Source organism: Natator depressus, chromosome 5 (genome assembly GCF_965152275.1).
Source record: "Natator depressus isolate rNatDep1 chromosome 5, rNatDep2.hap1, whole genome shotgun sequence".
NCBI lineage: Eukaryota > Metazoa > Chordata > Testudines > Cheloniidae > Natator > Natator depressus.
In genome coordinates, this window is record NC_134238.1 from 42,438,919 (window position 1) to 42,463,033 (window position 24,115).

At 42.0% G+C, this 24,115-nt stretch overlaps 1 long non-coding RNA gene and 1 pseudogene across 1 annotated transcript in view; both read left to right on the forward strand.

The window, feature by feature from the left end:
- The window catches only part of LOC141988130 (uncharacterized), an 84,045-nt gene that overhangs the window by 18,993 nt on the left and 40,937 nt on the right, over positions 1 to 24,115 (forward strand). The gene's annotated exons all lie outside the window — the stretch shown is intronic.
- Positions 590 to 23,798, forward strand: LOC141987888 (src substrate protein p85 pseudogene; annotated as a pseudogene).

The following is a 24,115-nucleotide window of genomic DNA, read 5'->3' on the forward strand; positions in this document are numbered from 1 at the left end:
AAGGGTGGGCTGGGGAGGTAGGAAGTTCACTATGTTAAAATTATGCTTGGAGGCAGACAGGAAGCAAAAGCCTGGCTTTTTCACTTACATTAAGCAGATTTTGTAATTAAAAAAAATTCTCTCTCCCTTTCAGTTGCATGGGTAAGATTAGGACCAAGAACAAGTGACAGATCAGGCTGAGTCTGATCCTTGATTTTTCTTTCCTTCCCTTGATGACACAAAAGCCTCCAGTCCAGCTTCACCTGCTGGCCAGAATAAAGAGCAACAGATGAATAGTGACATTTTTCTCCCTGTCACAGTATTGGCAGACCAGTTTATATTATAGGCACCAGTGATGGGATGGTGGGGAAGGTGCCTAGGGGATGGTTTCAATGGGTGTGGAGGAAAGGATTCATACTCCTCCCTGCTCTTTATCAAGCAACCTTTCTGCAGATACATTCACAGACTCCAAGGCCAGAAGGGACCACTGTGATCATTTAGTCTGTCCTCCTGCATAACACAGGCCATAGGACTTCCCGAATTAATACCAGTTTGAACTACAGCATATTTTTAAAAAAGACATCCTATCTTGATTTTAAAACTTCCAGGGATGGCAAATCCACCACCACCTTTGGTAAGTTGTCCCACTGGTTAATTACTCTCACTGTTAAAAATCACTTCTTATTTTTACTCTGAATTTGTTTAGCTTCAACTTCCAGCCATTGGCTCTTATTATACGTTTGTCTGCTGGCCTGAAGAGCCCTCTATTATCAAATCTGTGTTCTTGTAGTGCCCATGCTGTCAGTCAGGCTGCTGTCTGTTTACAACTGTGATGGCAGATGGCTCTTTCACTTTGCTAGTCTACAACATTTACCAAAAGTGAGACAAAACACTACTTTTTGGAAAGCCAACAGAGGCACCTGGACAAACAAACCTTGAAAACTGGCCCAATTCCAGTTTTCAGGACCACGAGGTCATCCTAGATGAGATAAAATATTTTATCATATCCTTCATAACAGCCACTCACATAATTAAAACAGAACACAACTGAAACCCACCATTCTACTCTCCTGTATCCTTTACTTAAAGCCATGAAACATATAACAATACTATGGACACACAAGATTACACATGTACACCTAGACATCTGCTGTGTGATGCCCTGACCTTAACTCTCAAGAGCACAATCCTTAAATAGAAAACATCTGCTATCAGCTACACCAAAGGGCAATAGAGTTCCAGTCAAATAAAATAAGCATTAGTTTGAAACAGGTTGATGAAAATATGCATGCAAGAAAGGTCATTTTTATGCCTGCCTGACTGATCAGAATATTAAAAAGCGGAATGAAATGTTCTGCCTGCTGCCCGAATACACTGTGATTTGTTATTCTTTGGTAGGCTCATACACTCAGCTTTTCTGCTTTCCTTTCACCGAGTCAGCATCCCTATTTTTTTTGAACTGCTCTCCCTTTTTGAATTTGTCCAGTATCTCTAATTCAAAGGGCTATGTTCTGGTTTTGCTCTCATTTATCCATGAGGTTTACTTTATTAGAGGCTGCACTGAGAAGATGTAAACTCACTTCCCATTTTTAATATCAGCGGTGCGAAGTCAAGTCAGTCCAATGTTCCTCCTTCTTTAAAGAATGCTGTAAATGTTAGGTGTTGCATTAATTAAAAATGTTACAAATGGAAAAGATCTATCAAGCCAACTAGTCCAGCTTTTTACAATTGCAGGACTGTTCCCTACTGTACAGATTTTATTTAATATTTTTATTAGCACCCTCCTACTTCTTGTGCCAATATAACTAATTAAATTTGCTGATGCTGCAAAGGTGGGAAGCATTGTCAACACAGAGGAGGATCGGAATATTTCACAGGAACATCTGATGACCTAGAAATCTGGAGTAACAGAAATGGGATGAAATTTAAGAGTACAAGATTATGCATGTAAGGTCTGAAAATAAGAATTTCTCCTATAAACTGGGGGCTCATTAATTGAAAGTGACAGAGGAAGAAAGAGAGACCTGGATGTGTGGGTCAATCAGAGGTTGATGATGATGAGCCACCAATGAGATGTGGCTGCAAAAAGGAAATTGTGACCCTAGGATGTATCAGGCGAGGTATTTCCAGTAGAGTTAGAGAAGTGTTGATGCCACTGTACAGGCACTGGTAAGTTATTTGGAATGCTATGCACAATTCTGGTCACCCATGTTCATGAAATATGAATTCAAACTGGAACAAATGCAGAGGAGAGCTCCAAGGATGATCAGGGAAATGGAGAGCCTATCTTAGGAGACTGGAAGACTGTGGCTTGTTTAGCCTAGCAAAATGAAGGCTATGATTGGTCTCTGTAAATATATCAGGGGAACAAACATCGGGGAGGGTGAAGAGCTATTTAAGTTGAAGGGCAACGTTGGCACAAGAACAAATGGATATAAAATGACTATGTACAAATTCAGTCTGGTAACTAGAAAGAGGTTTCTAACTATCAGAGGAGTGAGGCTCTGGAACAGCCTCCCAGTTGGAGGAGTGGGGGCAAACAACTTAATTAGTTTTAAGAGACATCTTGACAAATTTATGAGTGCAATTGTATGCCGGTGTTGCTTATGGAGATGGTGGGGGACAGGGCTCAGCAACCTGGTGGCAGGGGTGGGGAGACCCTGCAGGGTTTCATCCACTCACCTGTAGGGGTCTAAAAGGAAATTTTTTTCTGCATTGTACTGTGTTTGTGTGAAGTATCATGGATGGCCACATCTGGAGATGGGACCCTGGACAAGTTGGGCCAGTCCTCTGAAGTGGTACTGAGAATTTTCTCTCTCATATGCTTAGCTGACTGGTTCTTGCTCACATACTCAGGGTCTAACTGATGGCCATATGTGGGGTTGGAAAGGAATCCCCCCACCCCAAATCAGATTAGCAGTGACCTGGAGCGGTTTTCACCTTCCTCAGAGGCATGGGTTGTTTTCTAGGAGCATCTGGCTACATCTATGCATATGCAGCCTGAAGCCATATTGACTTTTTTGCTCCTCCATCATAGAGCAAACTCATGTCTCATTTGCCACTGAATTATCTTAGGACTCTTTCAATATTAAGGCTCTGTGCATCTCTCCCTATAACTGATTATATATTTTGAGTATATGGGCCAGATTTATTCCTGGTATATAGCAGGCAGAGCCCCTAAGCATTGGAAAGTTCTCCAGGTGGGGAGTTTGCAGCAATGGAAAGTAGCCACAACCTCCCCACCCACTAGAGGGGCTACTAAGTACCCAGTGCTGCCATAAAAGTAGAGCTGATCAAAAAATAGAATTCCCATCCCATTTAAAATTCTGAGTTTCTGAAATTTCATCCTGGCCTGAAGTGGGACCAGATATAGAGAGATCTTGGAATTTTTCACTAAATGAAATCTTACAAACTATTTCATGTTGACTTTATCAAAACATGTCATTTATTCCCCAGACCTATGAGAAAAGACTAAAACTGGCATGTTTACGCTGGATAAACGACAACTGAGGGGAGACCTGGTAACTGTCTCCAGATATGTTAAGGGCAGTTGAAAAAGGACAGTGATTCATTGTTCTCCTGTCCACTGAAGGTAGGACAAGAATAAAGGGCTTAATCTGCAGCAAGGGTGGTGTAGGTTAGATAGCAGGAAAAAACTTTCTAACTATCTATAACGATAGATAAGTACTGGGTAGGTTACCAAGGGAAGTTATGGAATCCCTGTCATTGGAGGTTTTTAAAGAGCAGGTAAGCAAACACCTGTCAGGGATGGTCTTGATGTATGTGGTCTTACCTCAGCACAGGGGGAAGGACAAGATGCTCGCTTAAGATCCCTTTCATCTCTACATTTCTATGTCTTAACATGTGACCTTAACTTTGCCCCCTGGAGCTGGCAATAGGTGCTGGGAATGGTTCAGGGAAAGGGGAGCCATAATAAGCAGACATGAGGGATGACTCAGAATGTGCCATTGACTGTGTTGTGTTCCGTGGATTTGAATTCCAGCATTTATCTACGTGCACTGCTGCTACATTTGCTATGTGAGGTGTAACTATATTCAATGGTGGAAGGATTAGTTGGAGCAGATTGGAGAACTTCCGTTGTGAAATGAGGAGAGGTGCCCAGGTCCTGCCCTGGGGATTGTCAGCAGTATGGCGGAATATATGACCGTCATCTCTGAGCCTTAGTGAGGGGAAAGAGAAAGAAGCGATTCAGAAGAAATCTTCAGAACAAAGGTGAAGGGGTGGTAACATTTTATAAGTCTGGGGTGGTTCATATGGAGTAGGCTCAGTGTTTGAGAGAAGGCAGCTCCTGTTTGCTACACCTGACCTAATTCCAAATTTGGCCTTAGCAAGGAGAAGGTGTGAGACTGTGTCCTGCAGCACCCAGGTGCTCTGTTCCCAAAGTGTTCTGTAGCATCTGTAAGAACAGAGTGCTAGGATGTGTGTTATGGGTGTGTTGGGGCATCACCCAAAGAGGGCAGAGTTAGGGTGCGCAGCTAACCTCTTCATTCGCTGGTTTTCACAGGATTGAGTGTAGCTGAACTAGATGTTCCAAAAGGGCATGAGGTAGCACCAGGTAATCTTAATTCTGCATTAATAAAGACTTAGGGCAGTTAATTTCCTTGGTTTTTTAAAATAATTTCTCAGCACCTCCATGTACTGCAGCCCAGCTCTCCCCCTCTGCTGCTCCAGCTCCTTGGCAATGATTAAACCAGCCACAGAAGGCCTGTCCAATACTGCCTACAGTTGAGGAATTGAGCTGAGGCTGCAGGAACAGTGCAAGAACTAACATGGAGTCAGTGGGGGCATGTTTTGAAGGGGGCAGAAATGCAGGGGTATGGATGGGGGGGAGTATTGGGGGAGCTGAAGCCCCTCCCTATATTCTCATTGCACAGCTCTGACCCCCTCTTTTCTTCCCCACACTCTCCTGCACTGCTCTGACTGCCCCTTTTATCCTAGAAGCAGCAGCAGCAGCAGCACCAGGGGTGGGGGTGGGAAGAGCTAATCCTGATGTCCCTTCCCCATTGGAGGCAGCAAGGGGAAGGTGGAAAGCTCTGGGTTCCTTCCCTCATTCAAGGAGCAGTGCAGGGAAGGAGTGACCTAGTGGAGCAGCACCTTTTAGTGCTTCCAAGCTCCCAGGGATCAAAGGTATCTTTGAGGATGATCCCTTATTAATCAAGGAGTAGTGGAAAAAGTATATTTTTGGAAATGCAGTTCATGGTCAAAGCTTTCTCTCTCAAACTGGGTTTTCAAAAAAACAGTGTCTGGCTAATCCCTTGCACTTGTAAGGGTTGGTGTGCAGAGGGGGTGTTGGCCCCCCAGGAGCTGTGCCTGAGCACAGCCCTAAAAGGAGAAAGTTGGCAAAGGGGCAGCCCCCCCCCGTACCCTCCCAATCCTCTCACACTTTCAGAACTCATCCCTTCTCTTGACAATGCCCCTCACTGCTCTCATCCCCCATTTTCCCTAGCTCTGTACCAAAAGAATGATGAAAATCTGAAAATATTATGAGCTGCGGATGTTAGAGGGGCTGTGTATTCATAGATTCCAAGGCCATTGTGATCATCCTGTGTAACACAGGCCGTAGAACTTCCCCAAAAGAATTCCTAGAGCATATATTTTTGAAAAAAATCCAATCTTGATTTAAAAGTTGCCAGTGATGGAGAATCCAGCATCTCCCTGGGTAAATTGTTTCAAAGGTTAATTATCCTGACTGTTAAAAATTTTCACCTTATCTCCAGTCTGCATTTGTCTAGTTGCAACTTCCAGCCACTGAACCATGTTTTTCCTTTCTCTGGTAGACTGAAGAGCCCATTGTCAAGTATTAGTTCCCCATGTAGGTACTTCTAGACTGTAACCAAGTTGCCCCTTAAACTTCACTTTTTTCAGCTAAATAGATTGAGCTTCTGGAGTCTATCACTATAAGGGAAGTTTTCTAATCCTTTAATCATTCTTATGGCTCTTCTTTGAATCCTCTCCAATGAATCAACATCCTTCTTGAATTGTGAACACCAGGACTGGCTACTCCAGGTATTCCAGCAGCAGTCACACCTGTGGCAAATACAGAGGTAAAATAACTTCTACTTCTAGTTGAGATATCCTTGTTAGGCACCCCAGGATCGCATTAACCCTTTTGTCTATAGCATTGCACCGGGAGCTCATGTTCAGCTGATTAGCCACCATGATCCCCAAATTTTTTTTAGAGTCACTGCTTCCCAGGATAGAGTCCTGTACGTATGGCCTACAGGAACCCCATGACCAAATGACTCAGTGATTTGCTTTCTTGTGAATACATTAAGTTCCATTCTTGAGGGAATGTGTGAAGAGCGTGAGTCGTGATTACATTACCATTGCTGCTTACTAGAATCTTTCATCGTCTCTTTATTTAGTGAATGCTAATGTTCTTGACAATACTTCTAAAGTAAAAGTCTCGGTGTGGATTTTAGAGCACTTCAAAATTTCACACTAAACCCAGGAATTCTGGTCTCAAGGCAAAGCTTCCAAAAGGATCCTACTGCAGAACACACACAGATCAGGGAATGTGCACAAACTCACATTTGCTGAAGGCTGCCAAGGGTAGGGCATGAACTCATAGTGCTTGAATGCTGCTCAGGTTCAATGTCCTGGTTACTGTGACAACAGACTGCCTGCCAACCCTCTGGCGTGCAACAGAATTCTTGTCTTGCTACATATGCACATTTCACTCTCTTTGCTTTGTCAGTGTGGACCAGCCCATGTTTGAGCAGCAAGCTTTACTCTCAATAGGTTTTTCAGTATTGCCTACGCAAAAGGGCAGTGAGAGCCATGCATTCGCTGATATAAATCCTGAGGACTGATATCAGTTTGGGGAAGATTCAATGAGAGTTGCCCCAGGAGTGGGGATAAGAAAAAAAAACAAATCCCAAGTAATTTTGAAAACATATGTTTTATGGGGGGGGCTTGCTCAAATGGTACCACTTGCTGCAGACAAAATGGTACTTGCTCAGGTACCACTTGCTCAAATGACCCCAAATGTGGTCTGTTAATCCTACCCCAAGCTCCCATGGGGTAAAGCAAATTTAAAGACAATTGGAGTCAGTATGTGGATTTTAAGAATAGTCATGTGCTTAGAAGAGTCATCTTTCAAACAGGTTTCAGAGTAACAGCCGTGTTAGTCTGTATTCGCAAAAAGAAAAGGAGTACTTGTGGCACCTTAGAGACTAACCAATTTATTTAAGCATAAGCTTTCGTGAGTTACAGCTTACTTCATCGGATGCATGCTGTGCATCCGATGAAGTGAGCTGTAACTCACGAAAGCTTATGCTCAAATAAATTGGTTAGTCTCTAAGGTGCCATCTTTCAAACAGGAAGCAACCTCTGCTACTCAGCTATAATAGTGTTGGTGTGCTGAAAGATCCTTGTCAGTACACCACCTCAGCTCCAGGGCAACCCCTCATGCTTGGACACAGTATTGCAGGGGACTTTGTCTCTTGCATCCCCTGGTGGCCACTTCCTTGGCCCTGCAATGGCCAGGTCTAGTCAACATCTTCTCCCAACTCCCTCTCTGGGTCTTCTGTGGCTCAGCCCTCCAACAAAGTCACATAACAGTTTATGCCCTTTCTGGGGAAGTGAAGGTCCAACTTCAAGTTCGCAAACTTTGTCCATACTTATAGTTCTTCTGCCCCTCCCTAGGCTTAACTGAATCCTCTTCTTCCAGGTCCTTTCTCTTGGTCCCAGCAGAGATTCTCTTGACGCACTTCTTCCCCAGCAGGGTTCCTCCCACTGCTTCCCTTCACCAGGGACTTCCTCCTCTAAGGCTCTCCTTGCTCCTTGTAGGCCCTATCTCACGACTCCCGCACAGGAGCCTGCTCTGCTCCCTCTGGGTCTCTTTTTCCTGTTTCAGGCTCTAACTCTAGGTCTCCCCTCACAGGAGCCTACCCTGCTTCCCGTGGATGACAGTCTGACATCCTCAGGCTCTTCCCAGAGGGGAAATCCCCTAGTTCCTCTCTCCACATTCTTTCTTCCTCCTGCACTGAGTTCCCAACTCTGCTTAAGTAGAGCTCTCTCTGCTTCACCACCATAGTTGGGTCAGTCTTTCTCATTAAGCCCCATTACCCCCAGCTAGGGTCACTAATTAGGCCTTAGGTTGCCAGCCCATCAGTCAGGCTGAGGGATAGCTGGTAAGGGCTTGTCTATACTTGAAATGCACTGCAGCTTAGACACTCACTACATCAATGGCAGGGATTTTCCCATTGCTGTAGTTAATCCTCCACTGAGAGAGGCAGTAGCTACGGCAATGGAAGAATTCTTCCATTGACCTAGCGCTGTCTACCTCAGGGGTTAGGTTGGCTTAACTATGTTGCTCAGGGAATGGATTTTTCACACCCCGCACTGAGCCAGATAGTTGGGCCAACCTCACTTTTGAGTGTAGACCTAGCCTAAGTCATGGCCAAGGCTGAGCCCAGCTTGCCAGAAAGGGTCAGCCAGCCTGTGACAGTGTTAAATCACTGCCATCAGGGGTCCTGGATGCAAGACAATCACAGAACTGGATAAAAATAAGTGGTGTTCCAAGCACTGTCCCTTAGGCTCAAAAGAAGAGCTATCAGGCTGCTTTGTGCAGTAAAAACAACTGCAGACAAATTGGTTTTGCCTCAGTAACCTGTTGATAAATAAAGTTAACTGGAACTTTTTCTAAACTTCAAAAAAAAAAAAAAGACTCACATTTGCTTTATATTTCAGGTGAAGGTTCAGATCAATTTCATCCCCCTAAGTTTTCTGCAGAAAAGTATGTTTCTTTCACATAGTTTTCAGTGTAACTAAGCAGCCAGCATTAGAGCAATTAGATGTTACACTGATTTAATGATAGGTGGTGTTTCCTTAGTTCCAGCTAAGAGCTCAAGTTTGCAAACATTTATTCATGATGATAGTCCTTCAAAACTCAGCTGCTCATGTGAGTAAGGCTGTGTAGGAACGGGCCTTCAACTGTTTTTTCTGGGGTTTTTTACCACCTTTTGAAAGCTGTTTTTCAACAACTAAGTTCAGCCAATGCACATCTCAATTAGATGGGTACCTTGCTTGCAAGGTTCCTTTATTAAATATAAAATAATAGGATTGGCCTCTAATAGTGTTATACACTTTTAATCAGGAAGGAACTCATAGCCTTCTGGGTTTCTGACGCAACCAGCATCCAGCAGTTCCCACTCTTTTTTTTAATTTTAGAGCTATAAGGATAAGGAGACTGCTGTAGCTAGTTTAGCAGTTAAGTACATTAGGCAATGTAATGATAGTTGGTAGTGATAGTTTAACACCTGATTAATATGCTGGATTATAAGAAAATATACTGAGGTTGAAAAGGACTTCCTTAGTCAGAATTGTGGCACTGTGTACCGTATTGGTCTTCAAGGGTACTCAGTCTCTTGTGTCCATCACTATGTTGGAAATTATGACACACGAACCAAAGATTCTGATTTGATTATGGACCATCAGGGGTCTTTAGTGATTTTATCTGCTAAGCAATCAATAATTTGTCTAAGACATTGTGGCCTCCTGCCTATATCCATGACATACATTTCCGTATGCATCACATCATTTGATTAGTTATTGAATGTTGTTAATTTGGTACCTTTGTGCAGGGCAGTTGCCTATTTTACAATAAGTTAATAACAGTTGTTCTAAAAGAGTTTGTTCCGCTTTCCCTATGCCCATGTAACTCCCATTGGCAGTAATGTATGCATCCTTTATGGTGACAAAATGCTTCAGATAGAGAATGTTAACATTGCCATGCTCCAGGAGACACATCTGACAGAACCTGGTGCTTGTAAACGGAATAGAGATTGTGTCGGCCTCTCAGTTTCTAGTTGCTTTAATTGTAAGTAGGGCTATCTATTAATCGCAGTTAACTCATCTGATTAACTCAAAAAAAAATTAATCGTGATTAAGCACAGTTTTAATCGCACTATTAAAATATAGAATACCAATTGAAATTTATTAAATATTTTGGATGTTTTTCTACATTTTCATATATATATTGTATTCTGTGTTGTAATTGAAATCAAAGGGTATATTATTTTTTATTACAAATATTTGCACTGTAAAAATGATAAACAAAAGAAATAGTATTTTTCAATTCCTCATACAAGTACTGTAGTGAAATCTCTTTGTCGTGAAAGTGAAACTTACAAATGTAGATTTTTTTGTTACGTAACTGCACTCTAAGCCAAAACAATATAAAACTTCAGAGCCTACAGGTCCACTCAGTCCTACTTCTTGTTCAGTCAATCGCTAAGACAAACACGTTTGTTTACATTTACGGGCAATAATGCTGCCCTCTTCTTATTTACAATGTCACCAGAAAGTGAGAACAGGCATTTGTATGGCACTTTTGTGGTCAGCATTGCAAGGTACTCATGTGCCAGATATGCTAAATATTCGTATGCCTCTTCATGCTTTGGCCACCATTGCAGAGGACATGCTTCCATGCTGATGACACTCGTTAAAAAAAAATGTGTTAATTAAAGGTGTGACTGAACTCCTTGGGGGAGAATTGTATGTCCCCTGCTCTGTTTTACCAGCATTCTGTCATATATTTCATGTTATAGCAGTGTCGGATGATTACCCAGCACATGTTTCAGAGTAGCAGCCGTGTTAGTCTGTATTCACAAAAAGAAAAGGAGTACTTGTGGCACCTTAGAGACTAACCAATTTATTTAAGCATAAGCTTTCATGAGCTACAGCTCACTTCATCGGATGCATTGCATCTAAGGTGCCACAAGTACTCCTTTTCTTCTTCCAGCACATGTTGTTCATTTTAAGAATACGTTCACTGCAGATTTCACAAAACACAAAGAAGGTACCAATGTGAGATTTCTAAAGATAGCTATAGCACTGACCCAAGGTTTAAGAATCTGAAGTGCCTTCCAAAATCTGAGTAGGACGAGCTGTGGAGCATGCTTTCAGAAGTCTTAACAGAGCAACACTCCGATGTGGAAACTACAGAACCGAACCACCAAAAAAGAAAATCAACCTTCTGCTGGTGGCAGCTGACTCAGATAATAAAAATGAATATGTGTCAGTCCACACTGCTTTAGATGGTTATTGACCAGAACCCGTCCTCAGCATGGATGTACGTCCTCTGGAATGGTGGTTGAAGCATGAAGAGACATATAAACCTTTAGCGTATCTGGCACATAAATACCTTGTGATGCTGGCTACAACAGTGCCACGCAAACACCTGTTGTCACTTTCAGGTGACATAGTAAACAAGAAGTGGGCAGTATTATCTCCTGCAAATGTAAATAAACTTGTTTGTCTGAGTGATTGGCTGAACAAGAAGTAGGACTGAGTGGGCTTGCAGGCTCTAAAATTTTACATGGTTTTATTTTTGAATGCAGGGTTTTTTGTACATAATTCTACATTTGTAAATTCAACTTTCACGATAAAGAGATTGCATGACAGTACTTGTATTAGGTGAATTGAAAAATACTATTTCTTTTGTTTTTTTATAATGCAAATACTTCTCATAAAAAATAAATATAAAGTGAGCACTGTACACTTTGTATTCTGTGTTGTAATTGAAACCACTATATTGAAAATGTAGAAAACATCCAAAATATTTAAATAAATGGTATTCTATTATTGTTTAACAGTGCAATTAATCACAATTAACTTTTTAATTGTGCAATTAATCACGATAAATTTTTTTAATTGCTTGACAGCCCTAATTCTAAGGCAAGGGGGTGTTGCTATACTAATACATAAAAGGTTGAATGTTAATATTCTGAGCACAAGGTCTCACAGTGAGGCATATTTAGTGTCCTCAAGGCTGAAACTGGCAATTCTATAATCATGTTTGCCAATCTCTACTGGCCAAACCAGGATGATCTCAAATGTTTGCATAAATTTTTGAATATAAATGACATGGGCTATGATACTATATATGAATATGTTGAACAGCACTGGTCCCAGTACAGATGCTTGGGGGACCTACTATTTATCCCTCTCCATTCTGAAAATTGAATATTTATTCCTGCCCTTTGTTTCCTATCTTTTAACTAGCTGCTGATTTGTGAGTGGACCTTCCTTCTTATCCCATAACTCCCTACTTTGCTTAAAAGCCTTTGGTGAAGGATGTTGTCAAAGGCTTTCTAAAAGTCCAAGTACACTATATCCACTGGATCACCCTTGTCCACATGTTTGTTGACTCACTCAACGAATTCTAAGAGATTGGTGAGGCATGATTTCCCTTTACAAAAGCCACATTGACTCTTCCCCAGCAAACTGTGTTCATCTATATGTCTGATAATTGTTTTTTTTTACTATAGTTTCAACCAATTTTCCTGGTACTGAAGTTAGGCTTACCAGCCTGTAATTGCTAGGATCCCCTCTGGAGCATTTAAAAAAATTAGTATTATATTAGTTATCCTCCAGTCATCTGGTACAGAGAATGATTTAAGTGATAGGTTACATACCACAGTTAGTTGTTCTGTAATTGCATATTTGAGTTCCTTCAGAACTCTTGGGTGTATACCATCTGGTCCTGGTGACTTATTACTGTTTAATTTATTGATTTGTTCAAAAACCTCCTCCATCGACACCTAAATCTGGGACAGTTCCTCACATTTGTCACCTAAAAAGAATGGCTCAGGTGTGGGTATCTCCCTCATTCCTTTGTAGTGAAGACCAATGCAAATAATTCATTTAGCTTCTCTGCAATGACCTTGTCTTCTCTGATTGCTCCATTAGCATCTTGATAGTCCAGTGACCCCACTGATTGTTTGGCAGGCTTCCTGCTTCTGATGCATTTAAAAAAAAATTGTTGTTCAATTTTGTGTTTTTTGCTAGTTAGTCTTCAAATTCTTTTTTAGCCTGACTAATTATACTTTTACACTTAACTTGCCAGAGTTTATGCTCCTTTCTATTTTCCTCCGTAGGATTTGACTTTTAATTCTTAAAGGATGCCTTTTTGCCTCTAACTGCCTGTTTTACTCTTGTTTAGCCACGGTGGCATTTGTTTTGATCCTCTTACTATTTTTATATGGGGTATACAGTTAATTTGAGCCTCTATTATGGTGTTTTTTAAAAAATTGCCCAAGTGGCTAACTATTTGGGGAGATGGAGTTCATTAACCTTCAGTTTTTGAGGTAAAATTAATATACTGAAAATGAATATCCTTCCCAGAATTTTGTATGTCCTAAGAATTTTGTATATCCCTTTTCTATTCCTAAAATTTATTTCGATTAATTCAATAATATTTTCAGAATGTTCCCTTGGGGAGCAGATAAGATACTTAAACTGGCTCTGAACAAATTATAGCTCCCCTTATCTCTGGGAGGATTTAGTTTTCCCAACTTGGAAAATGGTCATATCTCCTTTTGTTAAGCCAGTCATCTTTGTGGATGTTAGATATGGCCATGCACACTCCACCTTGAGATCAGACACTACCCCTCATTAGATAAGGAGGGGATGATAGATAATGAATAAGGATGTTTTGTTTGAACTAGCAGATACAAGGATAAGGATGGTAACTAACAACATTTGGAGTCTACTATGTAAGTTGTTTGTATCAATGTATAAAAGGAGAAGTCATAGAATGGGCAACTTTGTGCTAGCCTAGGGGACAGGAGCCTGGTGTCCTGATTTAACTTGTACCATTGTTGTGGGCATAATTGTATTAGTGTACCTGTAGTTCCTATGGGGTGCTAGTATCCTGCTTTGTCAACAATAAACCTGGCTGAGTGCCTTCGACACTGAACCGAGCCTGTGGCCTTTCTTTAGGAATAACTTTGTGGTCCGATGAATCAGCATGCTGAATTCTCTGCTATTGCAGATAACACCGAAGCTCCAAGAACAGTAGCACTAGCAGCAGTAACAGCAATTCTCCAAAGTATTAACAACGCTTTCCTTCCGGGGTATCAAAGTTCTATTGGACAACTGTCCCAGGCAGTCTTCTGTTCCATTTCCCAGTCTGTGCCACTTCCCCCAGTGTCTGGTAGGGGAACCCTGGCCTGCCCTCTACTCCGGGGCCCCAGTCCAGGGAACCTATGTCAATCACCTGTGGTTTGCATTCCCTCAGATCCTGTTGTTCTTTCCCTGGACTCCTTCCTACATTTTCTGGCTTCTCCCTCTCCGGATTTACTAGCCCAAACTCCCTCCTCCCAGGGAGTAACTGTAGAATACCTAAATCTACAGCCTCAAGCGTGTCTTCCTTCTTCCAGGAAGTGACTGCAGACTACTACTCTTGAAGCCCCTTTCTGCTGCCAACTTCCTGGCTTTTTATCAGCCCCTCTGTTCCTTCAGGCTTTCAATCCCTGGACCTCCCCAGATGCAGCCTGTCAGGTTAATTAATCTAATTTAACCTGCTCTACCTTGTGAGGGTGAACACCATATCACATTCACCAGAAGACACTGGTCCCACATAGGCTAATGTTAATGGGCCTCATAAATGCTGACTGCTGTTGGAAATGTAACTTCCTTGGTGCTACATTAGCTCATATGTTTTGGGAGTGCCCCTGTATCAAGAATTTCTGATACGAGGTGGGTGAAAGGACCAATTTGATATTGGTTGCTAAATTGGAGCCTTCCCTCTGATAAGTGGAGATTGTCTGGTAACAAGGTGGCATGGTTCCAATGTTCAGCTTTGGTCGCTAAAAATTTAATCCTGCAAAAATGGAAAAGTTGATCCCCACCAGATATTGATGCCTGGCTGAGTAATATGGCCAACCTCACAGCTACGGAATGACTAGCATTCCACAGAAAGGGAATTCAAAGCAATTTGGGCTGACTTTTTAGATTTATGATTAATGTAGACCCTGAAGATAGATGTGTTGCTTCCCCTCCCTTTATCCTAAGCCTCTTTATTTACTTTGTGTATTATGATGAATCTGGTATTTTGGTATATTTGTTGTGTTTGAAAAAATTATAAATAATTAAAAAAAGAAAACGCTGTGTGGTAACTTATAACTGTGGCAATTACACTGTGTACCATCTCTAAGGAGAGAAATGAAGCAGGTCTGCTTAGACAGACAGTATTTTTCTGGGATAACACAATGTAGTCAGGGGACTATGCAGCCTGGAACTACCCCGGTCAGAAAGGAGAGAGACAGAGATGTGCATTTTGTCCCAAGAGCGGCAACAGCTGGGGAGCTGGGAGCCTAGAGCACATGCCCAGGCTGGCCCACTAAGGGGGGAATATAGGTGTAGTTGCCCTGAACTGGGACATATTGTATTACTAATAAGTTTCAGCTTTTGTTTTACTTTTCCCTTGTTTGTCTCTGTATGTTGTTTTCCTTCTGTGTTTATGTAAAGGTTTCTGTATCCTATAAGGTGTTTTTTCTTTGATACAGCATGTGATGATACTATGTATGGAAGGGGCTATAAATAAATTTTATATAAATATAAATATAAATTTTATTGTGCTGTGTAGATAGGCCAAATATATCTTGACATGGCTTGAGCAACAACAATAAAACCACATATTAACTTGAAAACTAAGTTCCTCTGGCATCCACACAGCTATTAATGTCAGACACAATATAAAATACTAGATTTCTTGACATGAGGTTAATTAGTTCTTTTCCCAAGGGCCGGCATGACCATCATTAAAAAAAACAAACAAACCCTATGCCTGTGGTAATTTAAGAGATTCCAGCAACAATGAGAAACAGCATAGGGGTTAGTATATCAAACCTACTTCCTTGTTATTTTTGTGATTGAATAGTCTTTGATCCTATTTATACCATAATTTCACGGAAAATAACTGTTGCGAGAACATTAAGGTTACATGGCTGAGTACTCAGAAATCAGCAATGCTACAATTAAATTTTCACATGCAACTTTTAGGTGTAGGTGAAACCCCCTCAAAATCACGTTGATTGTGTTGTACATGCATTACAATACACTTGGTAATGCCATAATCCCATGTTGCATTATTTTGCCAATGATTCACTGTAATAAATTACATCAAATCATTTTGGATGTAACCATAAAATAAATAAATAGTTGAAGGTTAGGAAAAAAGGCAATTGATTACCTGTAGCTTTATAATATATAATTGCCAAAGACTCAGCAGTAACATACTATCTCTATGACAATTGCATAGTATTTATTTGGGTCTTGATTGTGAACTGGCCCACATGCCCATGCATTAAAAAAAACAAACAAACCCTATGCCTGTGGTAATTTAAGAGATTCCAGCAACAATGAGAAACAGCATAGGGGTTAGTAAGAGAGCATCAAGCATTCCTTTACTACTCTGCCTAAGCTACGTGCATCACAAGTCACAATTGGAGGGCTAGGGAAAGCAGCTGTTGGGCCACTCACTACTTCCCTTTCTGTCCAGGTGGTCAAGTTATGGCTCTGTTCCCATCTCCAGTGCCTCAGCCAACACAGTTGTACTGGCCAGGAGGCGGAAGTAACCACCACCAGGATAATGGCTAGAGTAGCTTATTTTTCCAGTAGAGAAGCAGGGACTGAATTGTGACTCAGGGTATGCCTACACTGCAGTTAAAAACCTGCAGCTGGCCTGTCAGCTGATTTGGGCTCAAGAGGTTCAGGCCAAGGGGCTGTTTAATTAGAGTATTTCATAGAATCATAGACTATCATGTTTGGAAGGGACCTCAGGAGGTCATCTAGTCCAACCCGCTGCTCAAAGCAGGACCAGTCTCCCATTTTTGTCCCAGATCCCTAACTGGTCCCCTCAAGGATTGAACTCACAACCCTGGGTTTAGCAGGCCAATGCTTAAACCACTGAGCTATCCCTCCCCCGTTTGGGCTTGGCCTGGAGTCCAAGCTCTGGGATCCTCCCTCGTCACAAGGTCCCAGAGCCACGGCTCCAGCCCGAACAAGAATGTCTGAATTACAATTAAACAGCCCCTTGGCCTGAGCCTCGTGAGCCCAAGTCAGCTGACATGGGCCATCCTGAGGTGTTTAATTGCTGTGTAGACATACCTTCTGAGGCAGTGTACAGGTACATTGCACGTGGGAAACCCCTGTAGTGTAATTACTACATGAGGCCCTGACCCCACAGAGATTGACACACATGCTTAACTTTACACATGTGAGTAGTTCCAGTAAACCACTCATTTCCATAAAATTAAGTATATATGTAAGTCTAAAGGCCTCAATCCTGCAATCTTCATTTGGACAAAATTCCCATTGAAGGGACAGGATAGCATGCCCCCAAGTGAAAATTCCCTGACTAAGGACAGCATAGGGCCCTAAGTGTAAAGCATTGAATTTCCACAATAATAGTGTGCTAATATTTAATATGCTGGCCACCACATTCAGATTTATTGTACCATTTGTGCATTTGCTCATAATAACCGCAATCAGAAAAAGTAAAACAAACTTCCAGTGGATGGACTACAGAGCAACTACAATGACATTAGTTTTCAAAGATTTGAATTACAAGAAGGTTTAAGGTTGTGCAGCATATTCTTACCGAAAGAAGAAGTGGTTTCATGGCAGCCTTGAGAAAGCTTTTAACCTGATGAAGGGAATTTATAAGATCAATTGTTATTAGTGCTGCTAAAGAGCACAATATACTCTAAAAGTTAGGTCAAGGACACTCTTACTGTATTGCTCTTCCTGGAGCACTCATCTCAGTTACATGACTGCAAAAAGTACAGTGTTGCGTCACACAGATAAAATGGAAATTGCAAATTTTATTCAATTTGTTTTTCTGGCTGGTAGTTTGTTGGAATATTATGACAATCTTTTCTCCTCCACCAAGCATAAAGTCACAACTAAGCGCCCTCTTCACTAATTTGGCCTTATGGGTCACAATGGTTTATAGATAACCCACAGCAATAAAAGCATAAGGGCGCATTGCGACGGTGCTGGTATGAAAATTTGATTTTTGGACTGGGATATAGTTTTTTTCTAAATGTATGCTGTGGCTGTGAGGGAGGCAAGGAAATGGTTCCTTGCCTTAGCATCTGCAAAATCTTGATCAGTGGATTTGTTCTGGGTTGTGGGAAGCTTGGGAAATCCAAGCTGTCTCTGCTCTAGGGCTGAATCAAGAACCCCCTGTTGTGAGGAAGTTCCTGCCTACTTTTCAGATAAAATTGCTAGGATTCTGTCAGAACTGTTTGCTTCCAAGGGAATAAAGAATGTGACAGAGGGACAAACAATAAGTTTTCTATGCTTGAGTTTGAGTTTGGCTAGAGCTGCTCTCTCTGGGACACTGGATATATTAGGAGCACTTTGGCCATCACTTTGTACTCAAGATCCAGGTCATTGCAGGCTGGTGAAGGTCTACAGAGAAAAACCGAGTGTATTGTTGATAGAGATTTTCAATGTCACATTGAGAAAAGGCAGTTAAAGAAGCAAATCTATGTCCGCAATGAGGCATTGGCCTCATTCCAGGACACAAGGGTTAAATCAACCCTGCCCCCTTTGCCAGAGCAGGGTCCTTCAGCTCAGTTGGAGGCAAACCAGGGAAGGAGCCAGAAGTTTTTCCAAGGAGCCGAACCCCCTGTGGAGCCCATGATCAGCTGTGGCGGGCGACAATTTCCCTGAGCCATCCTGGAGAGAAGCCCAGCTGCTGTCCTGGGAGATGGAGACATCCCAAGAGGAAGCGGAGAGTGAGCTGCTCTGGCACAGAGATGAGGATCCAGGCCCCAGTGGACGCCAGTAGGAAGTAGCCCAGAAAAGCGAGACATTGATTCTGCTGTGCTGCTGGGAGACAAGGCAGTGACCCTACACTTCCCTGCCAACCTTGTGGTGGGATCACCCATCACTTCTAGGGCCTTGGGCTGGGACTTGGTGGAGCAGGGTGGACCCAGGTCCCCCTACCTTTGGCTGTGCACTCAGTGCTGGATAAGCACCAACCCTTTGGTCAGGAGGCCTGAGCCACAGACTATTTGGTTGCTCAGCCATTACACCAAAGGTCTGAGCCCTTGACTGCTTACTTGCTTTGCCCCCATCCAGGAGGCCTGAGCTACCACTTGCCCAGCGGCTTGACTTTGAACCAGGAAGCCTGATCAACCAACCTGGTGCAAGCACTGATTCCCTGCTGCCGCTGAAGGGGATGCCCTAGCCCTGAGATCCAAGGAACCTTACAATGTCCTATACACAAGAAACCATCACTTGGTCACATCCATATAACCTAAAAAGACCAAACTAATTTTTAAAGATATCAAGGTAAAAATATATATTTACATCAGGTTGAAGTCTTAGAATCATAGAATACTAGGGTTGGAAGAGACCTCAGGAGGTCATCTACTCCAATCCTCTGCGCAAAGCAGGACCAACACCAACTAAATCATCCCAGCCAGGGCTTTGTCAAGTTGGGCCTTAGAAACCTCTAAGGATGGAGATTCCACCACCTCCCTAGGTAACCAATTCCAGTGCTTCACCATCCTCCTAGTGAAATAGTTTTTCCTAATATCCAACTTAGACTTTCCCCGCTGCAACTTGAGACCATTGCTTCTTGTTCTGTCATCTGCCACCACTGAGAACAGCTGAGCTCCATCCTTTTTGGAACCCCCCTTCAGGTAATTGAAGGCTGCTATCAAATCCCCCCTCACTTTTCTCTTCTACAGACTAAATAACCCCAGTTCCCTCAGCCTCTCCTCGGAAGTCTTGCTAGCTTTTAGCACAGAGGAAAATGTTATGATTTTAATCATAACAATTCCTCGAGAAACTGGATATATTATGGAAACACTGACCCAATCTTAAATATAGTGGAATGGTGCTACTGAGTGCCACAATTTATATGAAGATTTTCAGATTACATTTTTAAAAACATGTCAGAAGCACTCTAAAAATGGAAATATTCAGAAGATTAGCAAACTGAGAAGAACCACTGTTTATTCTCTTAGCCTAGATTATTTATCTGAGGCTTCCTGTCATTTGTGGTGTACTTTCTGCAAACCACAAGCCCCTGTACTAGGTAGTACGTGTTTATACAGAGCTATAATGAAGCAAACTTAGATCTGTGACTAACCTCTCTGATCTAGCACTTGCATCAAGAATTAATTGATATTAATTTATGGCTACAAAAGATCATGATTCTTGGAGACAAAAGATTCTTGGAGGTCAGGAATAGTAACAATTATTCCTTTTGAAATGCTTGTGCTGTGCAACAAACATGTGAATGAGAACATTTCGGGTGGAAAAATAAGTATGCATGTAATGAAGAAGGAAAAAGCCTCACAGACAGAGGAGAACGAGGTTATGGGCTATGTCCTTTGCTGTGGCAGAGGTACACTATGAGCAGCAGAAGAGTGGGGTGGCTCCTGGGGCTGACCATAGGCCAGGCCAGCTCTCCAGTTAAATTTAATACAGCTTCAGGGCTATTCTAAATTAAACTCATCTGGCCATGGCCAAAGAAGTCATTCTTGAAGCCAATGGATAGCTGGAGTGTAGGGGCTCTCTGGCAACATCTTTTTCCCTCAACCATGCCCCTACAATGGAGACAGCAAAGGGGAAGGGAGGGTATAAGGATGGCCATTCTAGTACAGGATTATACTCTCTTGCTGAAAGAGCATAGCATCTAATGTCTCTGCGTGTCAGACAAGTGAGTAAACTATGATCTCTTCTCTATTCTGGTAACAAGTGATGAAGAATAGTGACATACATAACATAAATTCCAGATATTTTGAATAGCAGTGGGACATAAAGAACAGGGGTTTAAAGATGCCACAAACTGTAATCCAGTATTTCTCAATCTGGTGATTGAGTTTTGAGGGGGAGGTCGGCCCCCTCCCCCACAGGTATTGATAATGGGTATCAAATTAGTTTACAGAAAGGGGGTGAATGGCAAAGGACAAAAGAAATGGACAGTGGGGATAGAAAAGCTGTATGAGCCTAGCTATGTCCCTCCCACACATACACAGTAGTGGTGCAGCTCCTTCAGAGGTGCTCACTGTCTTTTCCTGGTCTCTTATTAACAGATACAGACTCAGTCAGCAACCTCCTGCCCAAGTCTTTCTACAATGTTCTCTGCTCCCTCAGAACTCAGCATAGCCACATTAGCACAAGTGGTTTGGCCTCTGAGAGCCACCAGTGGATGCCTGTACCCTAACTCCACCTAGATTTCCAATGCATGGAGGTGGAGCCGTCAGGAAAGGAGGGAGCAAAAACCAGGAAGGGCCAGGAACATGTAATAAAGGGAGAATGGGAGCAGAAAAGAGACAGGAGGAAGACAGAGAAAATAGAAAGAAGATCCATTGTGCTTGGCCATGGGAGCTTCCAGGCCTCTGATCTGCTAACCCATTGTAAAAGGGGACTGTTCTTTTTAAAAAGGTGGTAAACCATATTAAGCTCTTAGGGCCTGATCCAAAGCCTGTAAAAGTGAAATGGGTGGGCAGAGTGGGGGAGGGAAGCTTTTTGGACTTCAGTATGGGCTTTGTATCAGTCCTTTGTTTTCTGGGAGGATGCCCTGCATCACATAATAGTAAGTAAGCATTCTGGCCAATTAAGTAGTGTTGAAAAAATTTCTAGTGGAGGGCCACAGATATGAAGGTCCACTGGAGCAAAGAAGAACTTCACTCCATCTGCTACCATAAAAAATAAAATAAAAACTGAGTAAGGCAGCAGGTTTTCTTCTAGATGGAACCCAGTGAGTTTTATTTTTGGCCTATATTACAGCTTTCTGATTAGCGCTGGCTGAAAAAAAATTTCAATGAAACTCCTTTCCATTGAAAAATGTGGGCTCATCTGAACAGAAATATTTCACAAAAACATATTGGCTTTAATGAAAATTTCATCTGGAAGGTTTCTCAGGTGCAGGATGCCTTAGAGCACACACCCAGGTTCAGAGTAGAGAGTGGATCTATTAGATGAATGACAATAACTGGGCTATTGAGTATTTCAGGGTGGGTCCCATTATCTTGTTTTTTGTGTGGAGAATTTGAAAACCTGAAAAACTAATTGTTGTTTTCCAGCCAGCCCTACTTCTGATTCTATGTCAGGAACCAACTGAACACTCTATCATTCCACTGAGTTACATGCATAAGAACATAAGAATTGCAATACTGGGTCAGACCAAAGGTCCATCTAGCCCAGTATCCTGTCTTCCGACAGTGGCCAATGCCAGGTGCCCCAGAGGGAATGAACAGAACAGGTAATCATCAAGTGATCCATTCCCAGCTTCTGGCAAACAGAGGCTAGGGACACCATCTCTGCCCATCCTAGCTAATAGCCATTAATGGACCTATCCTCCGTGAATTTATCTAGTTCTTTTTTGAACCCTGTTATAGTCTTGGCCTTCACAATATCCTCTGGCAAGGAGTTCCACAGGTTTACTGTGTGTTGTGTAGAAAAAAAAGTCCTTTCGTTTGTTTAAAACCTGCTCCCTATTAATTTCATTTGGTGGCCGCTAGTTCTTGTGTTATGAGAAGGAGTAAATAACACTTCCTTATTTACTTACTCCACACAGTCATGATTTTATAGACCTCTATCATATCACTGCTTAATCATCTCTTTTTCAAGCTGAAAAGTCCCAGTGTTGTTATTCTCTCCTCATACGGCAGCCATTCCGTACCCCTAATCATTTTTGTTGCCCTTTTCTGAACCTTTTCCAAGTCCAAGATATCTTTTTTGAGATGGGGCAACCACATCTGCACGCAGTATTCCAGATGTAAGTGAACCATGGATTTATATAGAGGCAATATGATATTTTCTGTCTGATTATCTATCCCTTTCTTAATGATGCCCAACTTTCTGTTCGCTTTTTTGACTGCCGCTGCACATTGATAATTTTCAGAGAACTATCCACACTGACTCCAAGATCTCTTTCTTGAGTGGTAACAGCTAATTTAGACCCCATCATTTTATATGTATAGGTTTGGATTATGTTTTCCAAAGTGCATTACTTTGCATTTATCAACATTGAATTTCATCTGCCATTTTGTTGCCCAGTCACCCAGTTTTGAGAGATCCTTTTATAGCTCTTCACAGTCTGCCTGGGACTTAACTATCTTGAGTAGTTTTGTATCATCTGCAACTTTTGCCACCTCACTGTTTTCCCCTTTTTCCAGATCATTTATGAATATGTTGAATAGGACTGGTCCCAGTACAGACCCCTGGAGGATACCACTATTTACCTCTCTCCATTCTGAAAACTGACCATTTATTCCTACCTTTTGTTTCCTATCTTTTAACCATTACAAATCCATGAGAGAACCTTCCCTCTTATCCGGTGGCAGCTTACTTTGCGTAAGAGCCTTTGGTGAGGGACCTTGTCAAAGGCTTTCTGAAAATCTAAATATGCTATATTCACTGGGTTCCCCCTTGTCCACATGTTTGTTGATCCCCTCAAAGAATTCTAGTAGATTGAGAAACTGTCATCAACTTATCAGAAGACTAATCCAGTAGCAACTGTGAATAATAAAACAAGCAACATCTGAGCTAACTTTTAAACCCTACCTAAAGAAAAGGAATAGGAAGACAGCAGGAAAGCAGAAGCCGAGAGAGCGCAAAGAATGGCCCAGGAGAAATGAGAACAGGAGGAGGCGAGAAGGAAACTAGAAGAACAAGCTAAACAGAAAAAACAAACTCTACCTCCATCTCCCACCCCACAGCCAGCTGATGAGAAGCTGCCTTCAAGCCCAGTTTATGAGGATACAGTTTCATATGAGTCAGAGGCAACCTACAAGAATTCTAATACAATATATTCAACTGTACATGAACCGGAATCCAGCTACAAAGCTGAAGAGTCAGACTACCAAGAAGCAGTCAGTCAGCGGGAGTCAGAATATGACCCAGAGACAGTCTATGAAGTGGCAGGAGCAGGAGACCTCTATCAGGCAGAAGAAAATACTTATGATGAATATGAAAATGAACTTGGAATTACAGCCATTGCCCTTTACGTTATTTTTATCATTTGTAGATTACACTAATATCCAGGCATAGTTTTATGAGACGAAGGAGGAGACCATCCTTCAGTATTGACAATTATTGAGCAGTGTTCCCCAATCTATCAGAAACTAATGTTTGTAAAAGTTGGCATGCTTACACAATCCTGGAATTAACCTCTCCATTTTCCAGACCAGCCACTTAGAGTCCATCCAGAGCATTTCTTGAGAACCAATACCTAGTGGGAAAGTTCATTGTGAGTTTAGTTAGTTTCAGATGGCTGACTGGCAATGCCAAATGAATCCAATAAAACTGCTTGTTCTTTAATAGTGGGTGGCCCACAAAGTACATGAGGTTTATC